The sequence below is a fragment of the Passer montanus genome, unplaced genomic scaffold (assembly GCF_014805655.1).
Source record: "Passer montanus isolate IOZ18808 unplaced genomic scaffold, ASM1480565v1 scaffold30, whole genome shotgun sequence".
NCBI classification, from domain to species: domain Eukaryota; kingdom Metazoa; phylum Chordata; class Aves; order Passeriformes; family Passeridae; genus Passer; species Passer montanus.
Window position 1 is genome coordinate 2,747,369 of NW_024367708.1, and position 12,824 is coordinate 2,760,192.

Here is a 12,824-nt window from a genome sequence, read left to right on the forward strand (position 1 = left end):
GTTACTCAACCTGAGGAAGGTGATGGGGAGACTTATTACGGCCTTTTAATATTTAAAGGAGGCTCATGTGAAAGCAGGAGTGAAATCTTGTGCCAAAGCCTGTAGTGATACGGCAAGGGGTAATGGTTTTAAACTGAAAGAGGAGAGGTTTAGAATAGATTTCCAAGAGGAAGTTGAGGGTGGCTTTTCCCTGGCAGTGTCCAAATTGTGGTTGAATTGGGTTTTGAGTAACCTCATCTGTTGGAAGATGTTTGTGCCTATTGCAAGTGGTGTGGACAAGGTGGATTTTAAAAGTTCCTTCCAAACCAAACCATTCCATGCTTTGATATTCTATATTTATTTGGTTGCACTAAATAGTATGCATATATATATATATATATATACATACATACATTTTATTTCATTTTACTTGCTGGAAGAAATAAAGAATATTAAACCAAATACAAGTGTTGTAGCATTACAAGTATTTTAATAGACTATCAACTTAATTATTACCGCGCTATTATAAAATACAAAAAACTAAATATATCTGAAGTATTATTCAAACAGCCTCATTTGCTATGCTGTATTAAAAGTGACATGCTTTGTCTAAAACTAACTTTTGCCTAAGGAATAAGTGTTTGTCTATTGGAGAATTTGTTTACTTTTATCAGGTTAAGTATTTTGTTTATTTTTTTTTTTTACAAAATAATAAGCAATATGGTAGCACTTTTTGAAAGCTAAAAGCATAAAATAATACGAAATATTCTATCATACCCTATAATACTGTTTATAGTAAATACTTTATGAAAGTTTTGTGGACAGACATTACATACTGATTGTAATTAATTTCACCAAATTAATAATTCATCTTGCAGATGTTTGTATTTCAGCTAGTTATTCATATTATCTTACAATGTGGTGGAAACAATGCAGGACATTGTGGGCATATATTAAATGTTTAATATAAATCAGTAACTCCCCAAAATTAAATTATTGTCTATGTTTATTGCAGGTTATATAACTCATAATACTTCTCTATACGTGTGGCTCTAATTTAATCCTAAACAGTTATATGTTAGCTTTATTATTAATATGCAGTTCTATCTCATTGGTTAAGGATTTTCCACTGGCATTTACGTGATGGATGTTGTCTATGCTTCATATCCTTGATAAAATTTAAACTTTTAATTCCTCTAGCTCCTGAATCATGAAGGTCAAATTCCACAATTCTGTTGCAAGCCATGAAAAATTTTTGCGAAACACTACAAAACTTAAAAGAAGATAGAGGGGGAACAGCAGAACCTGGGATTAAATCAAGATATTTCAAAGTTCCTCTTAGGAAACAAACTTTAACAGTCATAAATAAAAATGAGAAAAGATTCCATTACCTAACTACAGATTCATTTATATTGAGCTGTGTGTCAAAGATAAAACTGTTGGATGATGATTTGAGTTAAATTTAAGTGTTTTTTCGTATTTAAAGAAGCTCAAGCTTAATTCAGATAAGAGAAGAAGAATGACTTTTGGAAAAACAGAACAAAACAAAATAAAACACCCATAGCCACACAGGAAAAATCCCAGTCTACTTACAAAGTTATTTCTCTGTGGAGAGCTTTAAGATACTATAGTACAAGAATTAGATGATTCTGATTATTTGAGACAAAATTGAGATAAAAATTATCAGTGTAGTAGCATGCTCATGCCACTTCTATTACTCTTTAGAGAGTAATAGAAGAGCTGGAAATGAGAAAATAGATGGAGAGGGAAGGGGGAGGATTATTTGACTATAGAAAATTGTCAGTTTAACAGGAATATACAGCAAATGACCTTACAATGTGTCTGAAAATGTATTTGTACTCAAAACAGTGTGTTTAATGAAAAGTTAATGACTTCTATCTAGAGCACCAAGTCAATTCTGTTTTCACTGTTTTGTATTCTTAAGTGGTTTTAGTTTCAGAAACAGAATATTAATAGTATAAGCACTGTCCAGGTACTTCTTGAAGTCATGGAAGTAGATATCTGGGATCCATAAATCATAACATTGTAATCATAAAAATAACCACCTGGCCTAGTTTAGACACCTAACATTCATCAGCTAAACGTAAATGAGAGAAATCCTATTACAATAATTAAAAAAAAAACCTATTAAAATAAAACATTTAAAGACCCAAATTTAATTTATCAAAATAAATACAAAAACTAATCATAATTTTTGTTATCAACACCTTACCTGGGAGATGTTCTGTTCCTGAAATGGATAACTATAGCAAAAAATAAAATCATAAGTGGAAGAAAATGCAGGAATAAAAAAACTCCAGATCAACCAACCAACAACAACCACCAGCAAAATAATTCCATTACAATGATTTTATTCAACTGGGTATTTTGCCAAGTGTGATAATCTGGTGAGCTTTATCCCTTTTAGGATTTTTTTTTTCATTCCCACTAATGGTCAAATTTCTGTGATTTTTAAATGTAATAAAAGAGTGGGCCTTAACGTGTAAAATTTTCTGGTGAAGAAAACTCTTTCCTTGGAGAAAGTGTTTTCTATATTCTACCTAGAAAGATAAGCTAGGAATTGATAATTTCTGACAAACGTTCAGGAAGGCTTCTATGGAATTTCTGATTTCAGCAAGTCAGTAGCTTGCAGCGGGATATAAGTCTCAAATTATAGGAAAAATCCTCCAGCCTCCTTTTCTAGGTGTCTGCATGGCTTGTGCATTTAAACAGGACATGTTGGGATTTTTAGAAGTCATCCCTTCAACTTAAAATTATGAAATCTAACTAAGTGGCAAGGGTTAGGGTTAGGGACAAAGATCTTCACATAAGAGAATGCTGTAAAGATCCTTGAAATTACCTTTGTTTGGCACAGAGGAGAAAAGAACTATTAAAAATATTTCCCGTGATTAAGATAGTTTCACATTATGTGCTTGGGTTTATGAACCTTCCTGTATTTTTGGTAGACAAATGGCTGAATAGTGGTTCATTATATTAGTATAGTGAGGTAACTTCCATATATTTTCAGATTGAATGGGTGAGATAAAAAATCTATATTTACTTAGCAAGATAATTAGCTTTAGCTAAAAGACTCACAAACCTATTTTATATGAGCAATCAAAGAACAAGAATCTAAGAAAAACCTCCTGAAATACTAACTTCTAAAAATGGACTTTGCAGGAACTAGAAATTCTGCAAATAATTTTAATTTAAATAATTAAACCAAGATTTTATTTAGAAAAAAATATATGAAGAAACATTTTTTCTTGGAAGCTTTCATTGTAGTGATATATGTCAACTAAAGAAGTGAGAATATCTTCTTATAGAAGGCTTTATGCCAATTATACTCACTTTATTTAGAGTTATGATGGTAAACAGATAATCACACCTATTTCCTCAGTAATTAATTATTTTTATTTCCTAGTTTTATTCTGGTGTTTACATTCAAAAGCTTTGTGCCATGCTTTTACTGATTTGACACCAAGTATGTTAAATGGAGTAATTTTATACATACTTTAAATTTTACATTATGGTAGGCAGAAATACAGGTAATATTGATAATTCCATTTATTAAATGTAACTCCATTTATCACAGCTGTAGTCTGGGCATCTGTGACTCAGACACATATTTTAAAGTTACTTTCTGTATGATCAACAGATTTCTGACTAGTTTATGCTGGCATGTTGGGACAACCACCACCAGAATTTTTGAAGTAGACATGCATTTCTATACTTTTTCCTGTTACACAAAAATTCAGAAATTCCATATGGAATCAAAATTCAGAAAAGAAATAAAATAAACCCTTGTTTTCTTGATTTGTCCTGACTAATTTTTCAAGGTTTTGTTATTCAAAACTTTTCTAGCTATCCAGATTCCCAAAATTTTCAGGATTAAGTAAGACAATATTTTCCTAGTCTTATGTACTGTTTGACCTTCTTATTTAAGAGAAGATACCATAATCTAGGGTTTTTAAATATTCTGTTATAAATAGTCTAGCAAAATAATCAATGCTAAATCCACATACATGTGAATTGATAGAACTCTAGGTTAAGTTAGGACTAAGAATGCAGGCTAATGTATGATGTCTCATACTTTTTTGGTTTTCACCACAAATAGTAACAAGATTAATCTAAAAAAAATTACAGCAGGTAATGACTGTATTAACAACACAATAGAAAAGCAAACCAACAAATATAGAAAAACACAGAGTCAGCTATGTGAAAATCAAGTTACCTTTTCAGCCTAGAACAAAAAACATGTTCTTGCTTAGAACCTAACTGCAACAGTAGCAGTCAAAAATATTTTGTTGTTTAGTTAACTTTTAATTATGAAACTTAAATAAACAAAAAACTGCCATATCATAGGAAAGAGAAAATATCATAAAGTACTGTGGGTTGAATACAAAGAGCTGGAAATAAAACAATGTCAACACAAATCTTGGAATTTTAAATCAGTTGGTCACCTAAATGGCACATTTTGCCCTGACATGCATCTGATGGGATAAAGCCATGGATTTTGAAGGACTTTGCTGACATCATAATAACACTTCTCTCTCTGGTCTTTGGAAAAAAAAATAAGTATCCTGATGTCTTCAAAAATTAAAATGTCACACAGTCATCTACAGGAGCAGCAACAAGGAGAATCTAGGAAGGGTGATCAGTCTCATTTCAGTACCTGGACATCCTTTAGGTATTAATATTGGACCAGGTTCTGCTTACTCTCACTGTCAACAATCTGAGCATCAGAAGAGAGTGCATCAGTAGATCTTCAGAAAACAACAAACTGATAGGAGTAGAGAGAGAAAAAATACCATCTCTGTTTAAATGTTAAATTTGTCTTGAAGCGCAAAGGCGTGCAGGAATTTGGATGACATTTTCATGGGGTAAAATGGAGGTATTTCTTTAATGGATGGAGAGAAAGAAAAAGATTGGCTGAAGAAGTCTAAAGAACAGTTAGACAGTAGAAGAAACAGGAGCTAACTCAGTAATGGAAACAAAAAAGGGCTATATTTCAATAAGAGCAAATTTAGTGAGGTTGAAGGCAGCTGGCTAGGAAAGAAAAATATGAAGTATTTAAAATTAGAAGGTAATCACTAAACAAAAACTTACTTTGGACAGAGTAATTTTATTAAAACATAAAGGTATAGAATTTATTTCTGGTAAGAAAGTGGATATCATTATCCAAAAGAAACTCAATACAGACAGTATGACAAAACATCCAGTAATGCTAAAAATAATTTAAATGGAAAAAGACATAAAATGGAGTGAGTATTTAAGTTTGCAAAACATATATATTTTTAGTTTGACATGAAAGATATTGGAGCAAAGAAATGGTAAAGAGAGCCACAGTTGATTACAAAACATACCTAAATACAAAGAAAATTTTATAGTGCAAATAGATGAGGATAGAAGAAGAAAAGATAGTCAGTGTTAATTGCATATTCAGAAATATAAATATCAGTGGAAAAGGGGAGGCAAAGAAAATCTCTTTCTTTAAAAGAATAAAGGATGAAAAAATGCCTAGAAAAAGTTACACAATTGTATCAAATTAGGTAAACAGGAAGACTAAGGAAAAAATACACATCTTCAGCACATGATTTTATTGAAAAAAGATTGGCTTAAATGTTCAAACCTGAAAACACTAGCTGAAGATGTATTTAGCACAGATCTAAGATGATGTCTCGATTGTCCAACAAACCATACAGTTTACTGTTGAGTCATAGCCACGTATAGACACAGTATTTTCAAAGCCCATAACAAGAGGATTTCTAAGAATGATTTATGACCCTATTCCACTGACTTTTCCTCTGTTTATGGTTTCTTGTTTTTTACTTTTCTTAATTATATAGATGTATAATATTTCTGTTAATTCATTCTGAGTATTATCAAGAGGTTGTGATAAGGAATTAATGTTTCAGTATAAAGTTACAAGTCTGTTTCATTAGACTAACCAAAGAAGTCTGCAAAGAAATCTAAATAACTCATAAATTCACTAGAAGTATTATCAATTTAATCTGTGGTTTATTTTTTGGGGCAGGTTTCTTGTTTGTTTGTTTCGCGGGTGGTTTTTGTGGGGTTTTTTTTGTTTATTTGTTTGTTTTCATAAAGAAAATTCAGTGTTTAAATGCATATGCCAGAAATGTGCCCCTCCTGCATGATATGGAATGTTTTTTACCTCAACACAAATTCAGTCTAGCAAAATTAAGGTGTAAGGACTCTTAGCAAGTAAATGTGACTTAAACCCCTAGTGCTAACACCATCTGCAAGACCTGAATGACTGTGATTATTGTATGTGTATTGTGACTTTGCCCAAAGACAGCAACTAGGCTTGAGTTAACATGTGCATAACACTGGTCTCCCTCATTTTCAGAGTCTGGTATTTACCTAGACACGAATTTCCCAAAGGATGTACAGCGCCGCCTTCATTTTGTTCAAGTGGTAATTTTTGTCAATTAGTTTTGTTGCAATGCAGAGGCAAGACTGTGAATAAAATAGTTCATGCACAGAATTAGAAATATGTTGTTGTCAAGGAATCTCTCTATATCTGTACAGCATTAGATCACATTTGTTGCATGGAAATGAAACACAGTGTTATCATTATCACTATTTGCTGTTTCTTCTCAAGGTCTTTGAATCCTACTATTAAGCTTGACAATACAGATAAAATATTAATAATTTTCAAGATTAATTTACTTGAAACTGTCATAATTATATCAGTTGAGAACGTGTTTTCTCTTCTCGTAAATAATGCTGGTACTACATGGCTATTACAGTCTTCCACCCCCAATTTCTCTTTTCAGAAATAACATCTGTGTTGTCACTGCGCATACCACATTTGGTACCTTTCAGTGCTTTCTGCTTAAAATTCAGTGAGAGGGAGTAACTCAAACAGGCAAAATAAAGAGTCCAAGGACAGAGATTATAAAACAAAGAAAGACTAAAGGGGTGTTTGTGGGACGGGTGGAATCTTAGAATACATTTGCACATGTAAAGTTGAAAAGCCTTTTCCCAGTACCATCACAAGTGCTGTGCAGATGCTGTTATGCAGCAAGGTGAATACAATAAAGACAAGTTGCAATGTAAAGGCTGCATCACCATAATAAATTGCAAGACCTTCAGACTCATACTCAGATAATGATGTTACAGCTACCATTATGGCTTATTTATTTAACCAAGGGCAAAGTTGTTGAGACACAGTTTCATTTTCAAGAAAGGCCTGACAAGGCAGATGGCAGTAATGGCACAGGACAAATTAACTTCTCCACTAGCTAGCCAATACAAAATACAGCACAGCTCAGGAGGACAGAGTGTGTGCTCTTAAGAAGAAACATAAACCAATGAAATTAAATACGTACTGAGCATTAATAAACCCATTAGTGAACATTAATAAAATAAAAAGTCTCACTCTTTTACAGCCTTGGGAATCAGCAGCACCATTCTCTGTGAACTATTTAGTGGGGCTGGAAGAATGATTTGAGGGGGAGAACTGAGAAAAGAGTAAATCAGAAGGTACGTTTTAGTAAATGGGCAGGGACTGAATATAGCTAAGGGCTGAATCAGCTGAAGTGAAGGTTGGAATGAGTCTATGAGGAAATTAATAATTCTGTATACAAAGAAGGGTTTCAATAGCATGCAGTAAATAACACCTAGGGACACACACACTGAACAATGAAGATGAAACAAATCATGGAATAGCTGCAGTTTCCTGAGTCACTGTCCTTCAGCCTCAATGAGGTTCAGGTATGGTAGAAAAAAAAGAAAAAGGTCTGTAATTAAATACCATATCAGAATGGGACAGTATCAAGGTTGCTTGGTTCCTTATTTGGGATTCCCACCCCTGTTGACTTGTCTGCCCAGTAATGACTAAAATTCATGCTTTTCTGATAAACTTGGTTATTCCTCTCTCCTTTATTTCTCCTTGCTTATCTTCAGCCTCTTTCATGTACATCTCCTTTCTAAATCCTGTTGTATGCAGTGCTGATGAACCATATCCATATTTCCAACATATTCAAAATACCAAGAAATAATAGAATAAGAATTCCAAATAAAATAAAACAAAATAAAATAAAAAACCTAACTCAACTCAACCAAACACCACCAAAAAAACCCCCAAACAAATAAACCAGCAAAACAAAACCAAACCAAACAAAAGCACTAAATGAAAACAGAAATGAAAAACCAAAGAAGAAAACTGATCAACTCAACTGATCAACTCAGAACTAGTGCAATAAGTATTTCAGCAAACTCCAGTACACATCATTTTAAAATGCTTGTCATGAAGATCTGTCCCTACTGGAAAGTCAGTATCTCTGTGCCAGGAACTGAGTTGCAAAAATATAGAAGGTCAAAGTCCATTAGAAATTGACATACACTATAACCATACACATTTTGTGGATCTTTGATCTCTCTGAGGCTTTTTTTGGTATTTTAACACATCAGAGAATTGTAACTTGCCTTGTAAAAATGTGTTGCCACCTATATTTAAAAGCAAGCCAATAAAAAAAAATATACATGTACTCTACTGACTTTAAGTGCCTCACTTAAGCACCAAAACTGGAAGCATGGTGAGTTTTTCCATAATCAGTGGAAAGCTAAAAAGGACTGTTTAGTGAGCTGAATCATCCTCTGGACTGTCTATCTTCACTGTTTGTAGATGACATGGAGAATATTTGGCCTCCCATTAAATGAATTCTATTAGGAAAATAAAGAAAACTCAGATGGCAAAACTGTTACTGAAAAATTTAAATGTCATCATAATGGTCAAGCATTTTTCCCTATCTTTTTTGCCGACCCACTTCTATGATAATAAATAAAAATATAGGAAACATTTCCCATAACTAACAAATTAACACTACAACAAATGGCATTTTGTGGTATTTGGATGAATTCCATGTTTACAATGCTGCTTTATTTTACATCTTTACATATTTTATAAATAAATTATTTTTTATTGGATCTTCCTTTTTAGTTCTTAATATGTGAATTGCTCTCTAGTGGAGAAGCTTCCTGAACATATTCTCTCCATATGCACACAGAATTTATCATGCAGATGTTTGTATTAAACAGTTAAGCAAATAAAGAAGTGCCCCAGAGACTCTTATCATAACACTGAACTGTCATTCTACATTTACTGCTATATAGTTGCAAAGATTGTTTTTCCATTCTTGCTCTATTTACCTAACACCAACTTCTTCACTGTTTAAGGTCACCGAGAGAGAACTACATTTCTAGAATGCTTCTGAGTTGGACGAAAAAGTGTGTCTGTAATGTAATCGTTTTAGAACACATTCCATTGTAATGCAGGAGTTACATGGCAAATGGAGGTTTCAAACAGGTATATCATAATCAATGAGATTACTTTTACATTCTATTAATTTCAGACAGGATTTTTGGCAAAAAATAAATTTTATTTAACATCAGATGTTATTAACTTTGTTGGGGTTTTTTTTTAGAGTTCTTTCTTGTTTTAATATTATCAATATTTATTAATTTTTAATTTTCAGATATAATGATTTCAAAGGTAAGTGAAATGTCTGCAGTTATGTTCACTTGCTTTGTGGCTATTTGCACAAGAAAAATAGTCCCATTTACTTTCCAGATTTTTTCAGAACTGAATGCATGAATTTATTGTCATACAGTAGGTACAGAATTCATATAAAATGGGGCAAGACTGCAGGTCCATCTAGCCCAAAACTGGTTTTAACATGGTGGCCAAAACCAAGTATCCAAGTAACAAAACAAGAAAACAAGGATATATGACCCTTTAAAATATGCATCCTCTTAGACACCACCCATTTCCAGATTGCATTTTCATGTAACTATCAATAAGCCTAATATCTTGCTACTATATAGTAACTTAAAGTTAATATTTTTTAAAATGTGAAGTTTAAATATAAAAACTGGGAATCCTTCTTTCAGTGTAATTCACTTTGCATTCTATGTTGAAATGCTTTCACTTCTTATGAAATCTAACATAACTTTTCCAGCAAATGCAGTCTGAGTGTCAGCAGTGCATGTATTCTCATTCTGCTTTTACATATTTCAAGGAATGACTGTCAAATGGTAACAAACAGGTAGCATACCCATTTATTTGTTGACATGCCTGCCCATAAAAATATTGTGTATTACTATAATGAACATCAAATTTAAGCATGCTTTTTTTGTTGTTTTTCTTTTCATATGGACTTTTGTACAGGGAGCACAGAGTTGAGATAGATTTGTGTTTTTTACATAAAATACCAGGCAACATGGTCCTGAGACTATGGTTTCCAGGACATATACACACTAAGTGTGATTTATTTCCATTGAGATGCACAATTAGAGATCAAGTTATTATGACAAAAAAAAGCTGTCCTTTTAAACAAGATCAACAATGGAAACACATCCTTCTCTCAATCCTTATATAATAAAACTGAAATAGTCAATATATAAGACATTCTGTTTTCTACAGCTCACAAAAATGACTTGAAGTAAGATATTTGTTACTTTTCACTTATTGCCTTTTCTTTTTTTCCTCCTTGTTTTTCCTTGTTTATTTGTTTTGGTTCTTGTGGGTTTTTTCCTTTTTATTTTAGTATTTTGATTTCAATGCCTTCCGGAGAGATCAGTCCCTCAGCAGGTAATTTCTTTCTTCTGATGTGAACCATCTAAAGCTTAGGTATCTAGTGAGGTGTTCAATTATAATGAGGAATGAGAGGGAGAGAGATGATGCAACTGAACAACGAGTTAAATCTAGGTGACTGAGTTTCAAATGGCTGAAATCAGATGTGATGAATTCCATCCTTAAGAGCTTAATGGACTTCCTGATGCACTATAATATTTATAGATGACTCAGAGCTACTGAGATACATTAATAAGAATGGAATAGTAAAATCTGGGCTGCTTAAGGTAAGAACCATAGGATTCTAATGCTCTTTGGCCTCTGCTTGACTTTGAATTTTGGTAGAAGATACAAATTTGCCCTCAATCCCTTGGGAGTAAGGCGTTCAGTTGCACTTGATACGTTGTGGTTGTGTTCAAGGGTCATCAGGATGAGAGAAGAGATGAGAATATTGACTCCACGTTTCAGAATGCTGATTTATTATACTATGATATTACATTATATTATATTAAAAATGCTATGCCAAAGCTATACTAAAAAGAATAGAGAGAAAGAATCCACCAGAAAGCTAGAAAGGAAAGGAATGGAATTAATAACAAAAGTCATGACACACAGAGAGTCTGACACGGCTAGACTGCTATTAGTCATTAAGTCAAAACAAACCACATGAGACCAATCAAATATACACCTGTTGGTAAACAGCCTCCAGACCACATTCCACAGCCATCAGACAGTAATTGTTTACATTTCTTTTCTGAAGCTTCTCAGCAGAAATTCCTGGCAAAGGGATTTTCATAAAATATCATGGTAGCACTATGTCATCATGTGTATGACCTCAGAGAATCAGGTAATTTGAGATCCCATTGTACACTACATTAGACTAGTTCTCTCTGTCTTGGCTTGGGTAAATAGGTTCTGTCTACCTACATTTCCTTGGGTTTCAACAGGTTGTGCTATTCTTCTAGACTTCTTGCTTCAATGTGTTATGTAATGCTCATTTGTGTTCTTCAGGACTTACTGTATTTCAGTGGTATATGAAGTGAAGAATAATAACACCTACCACTCTCACAGGCTGAATGAACAAGTCTACACAGCACCTGGAGCTCCAGTGATGAGATAGGTTACAAAAGTGGAGAGCAGATATCATTGAATCGTCCTTAATCTTTCTTTGTGTTCACAACCCCAAATATGTGAGTCACATAATGTTAAATGTTTTCTTTGTAATGAAGTACTTATGACATACTGTAGAGGACAAGTAAGCAAAAATATATACATAAAAGACAATATAAACATGTCTTGATGTACCATGCAAGAAATGCAATACTCTGGGATTCTTTAAAAGGTCATGTCTTAAGTCAGTGCCACCACTGGGGTCTGTGATGGCTGTATCCAGCTTACTGTGAACTTTGGGTAACCAATGACAATATTTCCAAGGGCTGTCTGGAAACAATGACCCAGACCTCTTGTAGGTATGCAAATATGAGTATAAGTCAATCTTTACTTTGTAAGTAGTGGACACCCTGGGCCTGTAGAGCTCTCCTGCACAGCCCTGGGCTGCACACCCAGAGTACGGATGGCTCTCAATGCTGCTCCTCAAGGCTGAGAGATTCCTTGCCACAACAGATTCTCAGTAAGTGATTAATAGCATGCTAAACTTTGAAATCTTAGTAAGTTATATAAAGGATTGATTGTGCACATCTCATCCTTTAGACATAAACCATTGACCAGGTTTGGGTCTAGGATTGGATCCAGCTGCATCCAGATCTCTTTGAGATGGAGTTTAAAAATCAAGAGCGTCCTTCTGGAACCATGACACAGTGGGTAGTACTCCCTGGCAGCTTTGTCTGACCCTGCTATCTACAAAGTAAATAATCAAAAGCACATAGTCATCAAATCTTGTTAAACTTTTGTCTCATTACTATTAAATTTTGTTAATTCAATGCTTTGTATCAATAAATTTTATGGTCTCTACTCTCTTGTGAGTGAAGTCCATTACTCCATCTGCAACAGAGGGGTATGAAAAAAACCATAATATCTGATAATTCACTGAAATAAATTAACTCATTTTGATGAACAAACAAAAAATACACTTTCCAGCTGGAGCTGAAGAAGGATTTTTTCCCCTGATACCTATAGTAATTTACATTTTGTCAGATTTTATATGGGTTAACTATTCCTCTTCAAAAAGACTGGAGCTGAAGAAGGATTTTTTTCCCCTGACACCTATAATAATTTACATTTTGTC